Below are 13,579 nucleotides of genomic sequence, written 5' to 3'. Positions count from 1 at the left end.
CATCTTTTGTTACACTTTATCAAAACTTTTTGCCTTATATATTTTAGGGCCTAGATAGCGAGCATGTTTTTGCTTGAAATATCCATTCCCTAATTACTTCACAAACTTTCCCGCGCGTCGTTTTTAAAGGTTAAGTGATGGTAATATATGATGCATATGTCATAATAATAACCAAGTCCAGTCATCTAGGTACGTAACGATATAAAAAATCCGTTAGGAACAACTTGTTTAAAAGCGTAAACAAATTGACGTAAATATGGTAAATTTCCAAAAAATAACAAAGATGGCCACCCTACAGAACTCGTTTGAATATGAAACATTAAAGATGGCGGCCAAATCACGTGAATTTTCGACGTAATAATTCGAGAAATATAACATAATTAATCGGTGTTTGAGATTCTCTCGGTATTGTCACTAAAGGTATTTGCGCCGCTAAGTTATTTCTACACCTGCTCGTAATCAATCAAAACCTGTCACCGCCTTAACAATGCCCGAGTATAGCGAGCCTGGGAATTCCTTTAAAGGAGCACTGACCCCTTTTCGCGCCAAAACGCCAACCAATCAGCGCCATTTTGAATAATTTCGAGTCAGCCAATTAGCGCGCAGTACCCACGCCGCGTGGTAACCGCGCCAGCCAATTAGCGCGCGCGCGCCACTCGGCGGGGGTAACCTGACACCCGTGGCCACGCCCACAATGTCGACCCCCCCGCGCCACCTGCCGGAAGGGGGAAGGAAGTGGGGACTTCCGGTGCCGACCCCCATGTGTACCTCTACATCGAAAACCCTTGATGATTTTAGCACATCCTACTGACGTACTATAACAATGCGCAATTGAATTAAACCCTTTTTACAGTACAAGTTTATCAGTTGAATATAATACAAAGCAAATTTTAATGAAATAAATATCTACAGAGGGTATTATAACGACCGTTCGCTTTTTGGTTTATAATTTTAACGGAATCGGGCGGATTTTAATTAAACGATAGTTTATCGAAATTTTGTTAAAAGAATATTCCCTAAGGCCGCGCGATAAATTTACGAGAATAATTTCCCGTCGCCGTTATATCGAGAATTTATTTGATTCGGGATTGCCAGAACTGTAATGTTGTGGGCGAGTGATTAGAAAATAAAATGGCAACCAGAATTATGCAAAATTATAAATGTTTTTTATTGAGAGCAGTCTATGGAACGTTCTAGATTTAACTTTCATCAATAACCCAACAATATATATCCCTTCTACGTAATTGTACAGAACTGGTACTCAAGTGTCTAAGACTAGATTTGTCTTAGTTCATCGTGATTGAAAAATAAACCAAACCACACCTACACTTAAGTAAATATCATAAATTATGCTGAGTAATTTTAAATAATTTCAAACTACCTTACTATAAACTCTGTCTTTATTAACAGCTGAGAGCTGTTTGCCTCTAATTACTTCCAATCTACTTAATTAGCCTCATAGGTTGAGTTGATAATTTCAAGGGTATAATTAGGTAATTCCAATTCAAAAAATAATAACAATCAATTTTATCTTACAGCTGACTTAAGTTAGTTCACAATTACTTTAACACTTTCAGTCTTAAACACGCACTGTTCATACACTTAAGTCCATTCACTCACGTTCCAAACGCGAAACACAATTTAACTATTTTCTTGACCGAAGACCGAACATACTAATTAAAACCGGAAAGTTACCTCATAACTTTTGACCGACACCAGGACCCTGTCCTGTAGTAGTTCGTCTGACAGCCAAGAACAAAGAAAGTTTAAATCTTCTATATTGACGGCAACGGCCTTATATACGTTTATTTTGTGTTTTTTTACCCGTCGAGATTTGACTTAAGTTCGAAAAATTGAAGATTTTATATTTTTTACCCCGTTTGATTGATAGTTCTCCACACGGTGGCGCTATATTATTACTTTGATATAGTTTCCGCGGGAGTTTTGAATAATTATCCTTTTTCTAAGCGTTATTAAAAGGTAACAATGAACTACTTTTTGTGTTTTAACGAAATTTTGTTAAGAATTTAACAAAAATTTAAAACAAAACCAAAAACCGTACCAAAGAATAAACAAACAAAGTTCAATAAACAATATATACAAATATTGTATTAATCAATTTAGTAAAAAAAACCACCTTATCATAATTGTAATTTAACATTATTACTAAAATATTTAATTAAATACAAGATTAATATAATCCATAAATATTTAATTAAATATAAGATTAATATAATTTATAAATATTTAATTAAATATTATATTAATATAATAAATAAATAATTAATTATATATATTAATATAATTTATAAATATTTAATTAAATATTATATTAATATAATAAATAATTAATTAAATATATTAATATAATTTATAAATATTTAATTAAATATAAGATTATTATAATTTATAAATATAAGATTATTATAATTTATAAATATAAGATTATTATAATTTATAAATATAAGATTAATATAATTGATAAATATTTAATTAAATATAAGATTAATATAATTGATAAATATTTAATTAAATATAAGATTATTATAATTTATAAATATAAGATTAATATAATTTATAAATATTTAAAATGATGAAGGATAAATTATAGTACCTAACGTTTTAACTTTGTAAAGGACATTCGCCAAAGCGGTTTTTTAGAAAAACACCGTAAATTAACAAGCGTTGGTGGCTGAGTGGTTAGAGCACATCTCTTGCACGAGGCAGACCCGGGTTCGATTCCCGGCCGGCGTCAAACATTCGCAAATTGATACTAAGACGAATACCGTGTACAATTGGTGGAAACCCTGCCATTGGACGTTGAGAGGTTGCACTTGGTCCGTCCCAAAGTTATTAAGAAGTTGGAGAGAAAACGCCCATACATACACAACAAACCCAACATCCACAAACATCATATCACAAACTCAACAAACTCAATACCCACAACCGTCATAACACGAACTTAACATCTACGACAATCATAACACAAACTCAACAACCACAACCGGCACAACACGAACTCAACATTCACAACCTACACATAAACATTACAATAACAAAATATCCAATCAAACTGAATTAAAACTGTCGCGACGGTGAGCGTTGACGAAAAAAAGACCAACCAAACCAAACCCAACCGCAAATCAATCCGTTAACGCTCACCTTCACTCCGTGGTTTTGCCAACCCTTCGAGAAACTGCGAACGCAGAAATTTCGAGAAACTGCGTACGCAATTATTAACCTTTACACGAAAATTGCGAACGCGTTCGCAGGACAGACAGACAGACGGACAGACACACAGACAAACAGACACGGTGATTGTATAACTCCTCCTAGGGGACTTTGTCCCCTCGGAGAGGTAAAAAGTAGGAACACAATTGGTTCGATCTAAATACGGTTATTTTCCCCGAATTTTGAGGGATTGAAAGAAGACAAGGTGGCCGTCGGAGCCAATAGCTTCTTTTGAAACTAAAAAAAGCAAATAACAAAAATGTACGTTTGTTGGAATTAAAGCTTCGGATTTTTGATAAGAAAACGTTTAAGTATCAGAATGGTGAGCATCAACTTTGGCTTGTCAGATAACTATGTCTGGAGAGTTCTCAACCGTCATCGATACCATCCTCACCGAGCGAACCTCCAACAAGCACTACGCGATGGGGACATGCAACGCCGTTACTAGATTTGCAACTGTTTCAATATCATGTCAGATGGAGACCAGGATTTTCTACATCATCTACTAGTGTCCGATAAGGTGCTCGTTTGCGAGAGATGGGCCCTTTAACCACCAGAACACCCATGTGTGAGTGCCCACTGGGGATTTCCTCTTCACCATCAACAACAATTCCGAGTTAATGTCTGGGCAGGTCTCGAAGAAGATAGTTATCGGTCCATTAGTAAAACTTGATCCTAGTCGGGGTCTTGAACCTAGAGTCCTGGGACTGATATGTAGATTTAACCATCTAAATAAGAATGTTCTAATAGGTCTGCATTTTATATTAAATGCAAAAAATCCCTAAAACAACACCCTAATGTTGACGGCTTTAAAATTATTAATATTGTTATCAATGAATATTTTAATTTTATGGTCGCGAGTTTTTGTCCCCGAAATCCATTGGTTTTAGCTTACTTTTGGCATAATGGTATTGTTCTGAGAAAATATTTAATTCAGAAAACCGTCTTTTTTAATTTGGTAGGCACCATGCTAAATTATATCAATTGTTTTTTAACCATAAGAAAAATTACGGCCATACCAAAAACTATAAATATTCAACCATTTATACGTTCACACATTTGAACGCAGTTTCCTGACTGGATTTCATTTCTGCCATACCTTTAGTGACATTTAAATTTTATGGGCAACGCTTAATTTTTTTTGACGCTTTGGAAACAAGGTTCCATTTTGTCACTTTGAAGGGGAAACTTTAAGCTTTAGCAGTATGACCATATTAGCGATGAATCAATTTTATGGCGAACATTTCCCGCAAAATATAAGTTTGAATATTTTATATCAGCCTATTGTATTAATTTTTGGCATTTCTTGCCAACGTAATACGTTTTGAAATTTTGCTTTCTTTTAAACCTTCGCATTTAACGTGAAACCATCTTCGACAAGGAACGCGGAACACTTGGCGATCGGGAGAACTACCAATACATGTTAGGGTGTTTAAAAAAAATGCAAATATCGAAATGTTTTGGTGCACATTGATTTTCTTGTTCATTTTGGTCGGAAAATGACACAGGAAAAATTTTACGTAAATTCATTAATATTTAGGACTGCCTCAACGAGCTAAAGTTTTACCATTATAAACAAACCCATTTAAAAGCAAAAAAATAATTATGTCACTCAAATACTTTAACTGACGAAATATTGAATATTTATTACTTACTTAAGTTTAAACAGGGTTTATTATAGTAATAAGTACCGGTACACAATAAAATAATTGGCAGAAATCCCCACAAAACCAGGTCCTAACTTGTGATTTTCAGCAGATATGACCTGGTTTAGTGGGGGTTTCTGCCAAATATTTTATTGTGTACCGGTACTTATTTCTATAATAAACCTTGTAAAAACCTAAATAAGTAATAAATATTAAATTTTTCGTTCAAGTAAAGTATTTGACTGACATAACTGATTTTTGCTTATAAATGTTTTAGTTCATAGTGGTAAAACTTAACCTCGTTGAGGCACTCCTAAATATTAATGAAATAACCTAAAATTTTTCGTGGGTCATGTTCTTATCAAAATGAACAAGAAAATCCATGTGCACCAAAACATTTGCATTTTTTTGAACCACCCTAATACATGTCGTATCTAATTAGCGAGTGTTCCATGCCGGTTTGTTTGTAGCATTGAGCCACTCGCTTATTCTAAAATCGGAATCGCTTTGTACTACGGAGCACATCGCGTTTGAGCCTTTTCTAATCGACTCGTCATCGGGCAGACCTTTTCTTATTCACGTTGTCTATTCTGTTTTTATATTCCTTTGCCTACAAATACAACTATTTGTGACCTTGCGAGCTGCTTATCTTTAGGTTTCGGGTTTTTTGACCCGTTAGGATGCAATAAAGGTAGAGTTGTCCGTATAAAACGCAATCGTATCCATTAGTATTCGTTCTAAATATAATCCGACAGCTCTTATCATATTTAAGACAACCTATTTCCTATCCTCGTTCTCAACAACCAATATGATTGCTTTATTTTGATAACTGGGCTTGACCGTTTTCTCGCTTCGTACAGATACAAGTGGAATATTTTCAGTCGCCAATAGCATAATGTGATGGAGCCAATTTATCCCCTTTGCGTTATTAATGAAGCTTTACTCCGGGTGTTAAGTGTTTGGGTACAGCGCATCATTTAGTACGCAATAGAGATTGGCAACGACGTCTAGTAGAATACTGGTATTGAAATTTAGACGTATGATCAGGAAAAGACCGTTTAGCTATTTTCTCAAAGGTATGTCAGACCGCACCAAACATTTTTCATTAAAACCAATCACAAAAGAGTTACTTAACTATACTTAATGAATAAAATTAATAAAAGCAATAAATCGTGGTAGTTAATATGTCTATTTTATAAAACAATAATGTTTCCTTAATTCCGATAGATGTCGCACTAAAATCTGATGGTTTTTTTTTTGCAAAACATAATTTCCGCTAGAAGGCGTTGTCGGATTTATACATGATACGATCTGTTCTTTTTAAAATTTCATCGTCTGCAATATGATTTGAAACACAAAATGTTTTCACCAACCCATATAGAGTTACTATAACAAGAATAAAACTAAACAAAATAGGACCATTCTCAGAAGTGATCTAATCATCATTTATTTTTAAGCAATTGTCCTTCTTTACTTGAAGAAACACATCTTCAATATTATTATCAAATTAACACAAAAAAAACTGTTTGAATTTATATTGAGAAAGAATACCATTTGCAGTAAATTTCCAAATTATTTCACTTACTTATAACAATTTCAGAAAATTCCTGTTAATTGAACTAAATTATTATTAATTTTCAATAATTTTATCATATTAAAGGAACTAAAGGATAGCGAGGAAAATAAATCTTAACTCCGATCCAACACCAGATAGTCTATTAGGCTAAAATAATTTCCTTCAGTCGAATTGGTTTTCTTTCAAAACTAAATCGATTGAAAATTTAGCACAAATTTAAAATTAGTTACCTATAAATTAGTTTTTGAAAATAAAATCACTTCTCAAAACAAAGATTTATGTTCGAATTCGCAGATTTTAATCCTTCTATTCTGGAAATAATTAATATTCAAACCTTATAAATTGTGTGTTTTGTTTTTAATTATTTCAGCTCTTGCTGCGTAAACATTTTATCCGCTGCATATTATTTTCTGTATCAATCTATACTTTAATTTTTGGCTGACATGCTCTGTTTTTGAAAGTAAAGTTATCTAGCGGAGCGGTATTAGCCTAGCTGATAATTATTAATATTGATTCATTTGAAAATTCAGAACATGTTCCGAGCATTTACAGTTTTTTGCATTATATTAATTGTGTTTATGGAGTCCCTGAAACTAAGAAGTAAATGAATTCTACTTGTTCCAGAAAAATCAATGAATATTTAAATTGTAGCTGTTTGGGAACTATTCGGCTACTCTCATTCCAGGAAAGTAATTCAATAACAATTACGTTAGAAAGAAATACTCGATATGGGAAGGCTTAACAAATCTTTTTATAGATTTTTCCGGAAAAGGCACTTGCTTGATATCAAAACAGCAGCGGCCAATCTATTTGAAAGGCGGTTATAGCACAGAATCATTTGAGACACGGGTTAAATGTTTAAATACGAAGTAAATGTTTGCGTAGAGTAAAGCGGACCAGATAATAAATATTTTGTTACGACATCACGGAACCCAGAAATCTATCCACTGCAGTATTCATCTTCAAATTTTATTGGAAAAATAAAATACAAACATTGGTTCAAGCCATTCGCAGTCAATAAAAAACAAACGAGTTTGGAGACACATTGCTTAGTGAGAAAAACGAAGCTTTTACTCTTTCGAAGGGTTTCATTTATTTATGAACGAAAAACCGATGCCTTCTTTTGGATAATTTTCTATTTTAAATTTGAACGAAGTAAAATGCAATAAAACACATTTGAAATAAATTAATCTTTCCACCAACCACCACTGGCAATGAACTATAATTGCACAAAATTGAGACGTATTAGAGTTGGCGTTGTTACAGTGAGTTTGTTTTATTTGAAATTTGTGTCGAACACTTATCTGCTTGAGCTCGCGTCTCCAGATCTTTGTAAGGTTTTCCAAAATCCAAAGATAACTCTGAAATTGCATCAGCAGACTGGTTTCGCTATTTGGGAATTTTAAGTGCCATGTAACTTTCTGGCAGACCTGGTATATTATAAAGAAATTCATTGACTAGGATGAAATCCCAAAACAAAGAAAACTGAACCCTCATACATTCGTTTGTCAACAGTTTTCGAAGCTCACGATGAGCAAGTTTATTTGTACTCAAAGCTTATTATAAGATTTTTAATTTAAATTACATATAAGAAACAATAGCTTCTTTCTTGTAGGAATCATTAGGTATTGAGGAAGTGAAAGACACCATTTATAAGATCAGCGCTGATTTTGGAAAGGTCTTTAACGCATGGTAAGCACATTTTTATGATTCATATAATATGATGAAAGTATTATTAAGCTAAGGCTGCTTGATGTAGAGTCGAATACTCATTTTAAGTTGAGGCAAATAGTCGCAATGACAACGTTAACAGCTTCAACCTTTTACTTATAATAATTGAATGGGAAAATTTTATTAATAAATAAGACAAACCACATTTATGCGAACATAATTGTTTGAAATTTAAATGTTCTTCATTAACAGTCAATACAAATGAGTTCAACTTCATAAACCATGGAAACGCTCTACGTCATAAAAATTGAATGACTCGAAGCCAAATATGGTCCTCTGAACTTTAATTTATTTAAAAAGCCACTACTCATCGTGAAAGGTGAAATTAACGTGCTTCGAAAAATGAGTTCCGTAGGAAGATCATTAAGAAAGCCGCAAGTTAATTCTTTAACTTTCAACGAGGAGATTAGGTAGTGGTTTATGTTGAAATGTAAACATGGTTTCTGTTTCTTAAAACACTGGAAAGTACTTACTTTAAGGGAAATTATATAGTCTTGTAACCAGGAAGCCAACTTAAGGTACGTCTGGCTCTCCTCTTGGTACTTGTTCTGTAAAAAACATTTTCTTCTTTTGAAAACTGAGAACAATTAAAAGAAATACAAATATTAAATAAGTGTGAAAATCAAACCGTGCCCCCAACAGTAAAGATGACCAATCCTTACCCTCAACGCTTTCCAGTAACTTACCGTAAGCCTAACGACATCCATTACCGTTCCGAGTTTTTAACAAAACCCATTACCATTCAGAATTCTTAACAAAAACCACCAAATATAGAATCTGTTTCGTTAGTTTAAAGGTCACGTTTAAAAATTTAAGCCATTTAAGTAACTTTATTTTAAAATGTTTAGAGAGTAATAGTTTATCTGACTTATTTTAAAATGATCTGAATTTTCATGAAAACCGTACGTTCTCCCGCATCTAGAATGATGAAAGATAAATATTTAATTAAATTTGGACAATAACAGAATTTGCAACAGGTTTTTTTCTCAACAAAACAATTAATGATACCGTGTGTGCAAAAATTTGAAATATATGCTGAATAGTTTTTCATATGTGACCCATAAAATCTAACCAGTTATATTTTAACTATTATTTCGTATCACCTTGGCTCGCGAACGACTTATGACCAGTTCAATTCGCTAAATTATCTAGATTCAATTGATATGAATACAATTTTTTATTAAGTTTAGAATGTCTTTATTTATATTAAGGGTGAATGACGATGTAGAGCCGATCGGGGTCCGATTCCATACAAAATTGCGTCGAGAAAACTCAATATTTGGGAACCAATGACATCACGGGCTAATTTAACTTTTTTAAAGGAAATAGTATGAGGCAGTTGAAAATCCCTAAAATCCTCATTTCATTGTAATTTAAATGCGAGGAAATTAAGCTTTCTTGGTTAAGTACATATTTTTTTCAGTATTTTCCATATTCCGATATGGTTTGCCGACTTTCAAAAGTATGGAGTAGACAAAGAGTTACCATGGGTAAGTTAAGGGGATAACCTATAGTTTAATAGTGCCTTGTTTGGGAGGTAAAACTAAAGCATGGTCTCACGATTTATTTGAACCATTAACTAACTAGTTATATACCAATAAAAGCTATTTGATCAAAATGACTCGCGATGGTAGTTATTGCGACACTGGTTTGGCGCATTGGATTTTGAAGCTACGCGCAGAGATTTCGGCTGATGTGATGCTATTACAACAACGTCAATGATTCCATGTTACGAATACGTTATCGCAAATTATGCTTTAAGAAAATCTATTGGAATGTCGCAACGACAGTGACCAGTTGATTATAAGACTTGTTGGAATTCCTTGGTTTTGACTAGTTTTAAAGGATGTTGCAGATCGTTTGACCGTGGCCTTAGTTTGTCACATAAATAAATTTGTTAATTTGTTTCGGGTGTTTCAGGAGATTGACGTTTTGCTCGTTCCAAGTGAATTATCCTTATTCGATCCAGTACGAACAGAAAATCACTCCGTAATTTCAAAAGTTGTAAAAAGTTCGGAAATTCTTCTTATTTCATCCACACCAAAATCCATTACAACGAGGACAATGAACATCGTTAATATCAGAAAAGATGTAAGATACGATTTTGTCAATAACCTATTAAATATTCTCGCAGTCTGTGTGCACTCCACTGTAGGAAATGTTAAAATGCGTCTGACAATCTCCAATTTAATATTATAGTTCAAAACCTTATTTTAAACCATAAAGACGATTTGTTTACTACAGCAATAAATCAATTTTTTTAAGAAACCTATCTAGGAAATTGAATTTTTAATATTTAAATTTATATTCGTATACGTGTTATGAACATTTTTCTATTCCTCAAAATCACGGTTTAAATGAGATTTTGTAATTTAAAATAACCACTTACGGCCGTTTATTCGTGTAATTTATGTGTAAAGTGGCATTCATTTCTAGCGATCTTACTAACTTAAGTCAGCAGGCGCGCATATTTACTTTTTAAATTTTGAGTTGGACAAAGTAATTGAGATGTGTACAAATTAAAAATAAACATTTTGTATTTTTGTTCAAAAGAAAAATGTAATCTGGTTGACCATTTAATAGAAATACAAGGTTACCTCCAATTTATTTTATATTTGTGTTACAGTTTCTTTCTCTGTTTGTTATTTCCATCATTCTGCTCTCATTTTTTATGGCAATATCTGTTCGTGGTTTTTGCCGACGAATTTCTTTTGGAAAATGGATCAAATTACTTTGCAAAGAAACAATTGAGGTAGTTTGGCGAACACTGCTCATATTGTTTTACGAACGTGAGTGAACTTTGAATCATAAAACAGTTTTTAAGTATCATGGCGAAACCAAATTGGCCAGTCCATCTATTGGCTGTAATTTGTTAAAATATTTCCTTATATGTTGTAAAATTACTTCAAGCCATTACTATCGGCGTCATTATAAAAATAATTTTGAAAAAATCACGTAAAAAACAAAAGTACATTAGCGTGCTTTAACTTTTATAATTAATTCGACAGCTTACCCAGTGACTCATGGCTCTATAGTCTGGAGAATTTCAGCCATTACCTGGCTTTTATCTGCGACATTCATGTACATGGACTTGACTTCTCGAATGCGATCAGAATTTTCTCAAGAAACATTTTTATTTATTGAAACGCCAGAAGATGTTATTAAATCAAATTCCAAAAATGTCATTATTTTAAAAAATTACTCCGAGGAGAGATTCTTGAAAATGAAGGTAATGTACACTTTTCATAAGTTATAATAAATAGGTGAAATTGGTGTCTTATGACCGATCGACGTGGTTTCCCTTCCCTCGTTAATTTTTTCAATTTGGTTTTCCTTGTTTCGTTTCCACTTTCCAAAACTGAATTCACATTTTTGAGAAAATTGTTACTTCGTTTATCATATTTCTGTACTAGATTTTTTTATTATTATTATTTTAAGGTACAGTATAGTTTTATTAATAATATTAATTTCTAATTTGTGTGCTTGCTCTCTAGATATATAAATAAAAACTTCATTATTTTTATTGTAATTTTTCTTTGCCTCGGTGGTGGCCTGCAATGTATTTTGGCGAAATGAATAATATTTTGATAACAAATTTAAGGTAAATAGTTCTATAATAATTAAACAGAGGGTATTTAAAGGTACAGTCCTCATTTGTTAAAAACCGTTTTAAATATACTGAAATATCCGTAAAAAGTATCTGCTTTTTGGAAAATTTATCAATATGTTATCAATATTTTATCGAGGGTTCTGGAATAACGACAAACAGATTTTTCTGGCAAAAGGAGGGTTGCCCGTAAATTTTTGTAATTTTTTAAGAACGTTCTTTTAACATTAGACGGTGTACGTCTGTAAATGTTATCAGTGGGACTGTACTTCATACTATTTTCTGTAAGACTTACAGCACTTTTTCTGTAACTTTTATTCTGTTTATATCTCAGAAATGCTTTACAGGCGAACTGTTGTTTTTATAACACACTGCAAACATGACTGATCCAAACTCTGAAATACGTGATACGGTGTTATTCTGTAAAATTTACAGAATGTATTAGAGTAATTATAATGCTGTAATAAAACGAATAATAGGGTCTTTTCTAGGAAGTTGAAATTTTATCAATTTCGGAAAATATTTTCACGTTTTTCCCAAACTTAATTTTTCACCGCTAGGTGCTGGAATTAATTTGTCGATGGGAAACTTATAGAGCGTCATCGAAAACATAAGAATATAGTTGGTTCGAAAAAATTAAACGAATTTTTCACTGAAAAACACCACTTGAAAAAGTGACATGTTGGGCTACCTAAAAATATATTCGCATAGTGTCATAAATTAAATTTGTTGGAAAAAGTTAGATAATTGTTTAAGTTAAAGGTTGGGAAGAGACAATCATTAAAGAAGATATCGTTTTTCCAAATACGTACAATGAATAGTTTCCAAAAAGAACCAGAAAAATGTATTTATTTACCAAAATGCGACGAAATTATAAGAGTGGTTCAAATATGCCACCATCAGCTGGGATACAAGCTTGAGCGCGAAAAATCAAGTTGCCAAAAGCATGTTGAATCCTTTCTAAGGTGATTTCCTGACAGGCGCTTAAAATTCGTTGACGAAGTTCTAATTGCGTTTCAACGGGAGTGGTGTAGACCTTATCCTAAATGTAGCCCCAAAAAAAGAAATCCAACGGCGTAAGGTCTGGTGACCTTGTTGGCCAAAGTATCAGCCCGTTTCTCCCTATCCGCCGTTGCTGAAATTCGTTGTCGAGAAACGCGCTCACGTGTATGTGGTAATGAGGCGGGGCTCCATCTTGTTGAAACAACATCCTGGCTCGTTGGGCTAATCGAAGTACGTCAAGTTGCTCTGCTAGTTCGTTTTGTAGGAAATTTAAATGATTCTGCCCATTTAGATTTTGTGGCAAAAATACAGGACCAATAAGATTGTTTCCAAACTGAAATGGATGACGGTGTTTAAACCCCCTGTGTAGATTTTCGTCTTGCCAAAAGTTATGATTCTGGGGATTGTAAGGCCCTTCTCTCGAAAACGAAGCTTCATCAGAGAATAAAACGTTGCTGAAAATTGAGGGTCGTTATCCACAGAATTCAGCACCTAGTTGCAGAAGTCGAGCCGTCTCTTAGCGTCTCCATCTACTAAACCTTGGTTTAGCGTAACTCTGTAAGGATGGTACTGATGTGCTCGTAATATTTTCCATACACGTTTTTCACTACACCCCAAATCAGCACTTGCCGCGGAACAACTTTTACGCGGGTATGCGTCTAAGTACTCCCACACCAATTACTCAAAGTCGTAACCAACACCTCGAAATCCAGGTTCTACATTACTATACTGCAGATAGTCATTGAGAGCTCGCCTCACTGAAGATACGGACGGTCTTCTATCCGG

Source organism: Leiobunum rupestre, chromosome 1 (assembly GCF_980474605.1).
Source record: "Leiobunum rupestre chromosome 1, qqLeiRupe1.1.hap1, whole genome shotgun sequence".
Classification (NCBI taxonomy): domain Eukaryota; kingdom Metazoa; phylum Arthropoda; class Arachnida; order Opiliones; family Sclerosomatidae; genus Leiobunum; species Leiobunum rupestre.
The sequence above is the reverse complement of the archived record's forward strand: the minus strand, read 5'-3'. Positions refer to the sequence as shown.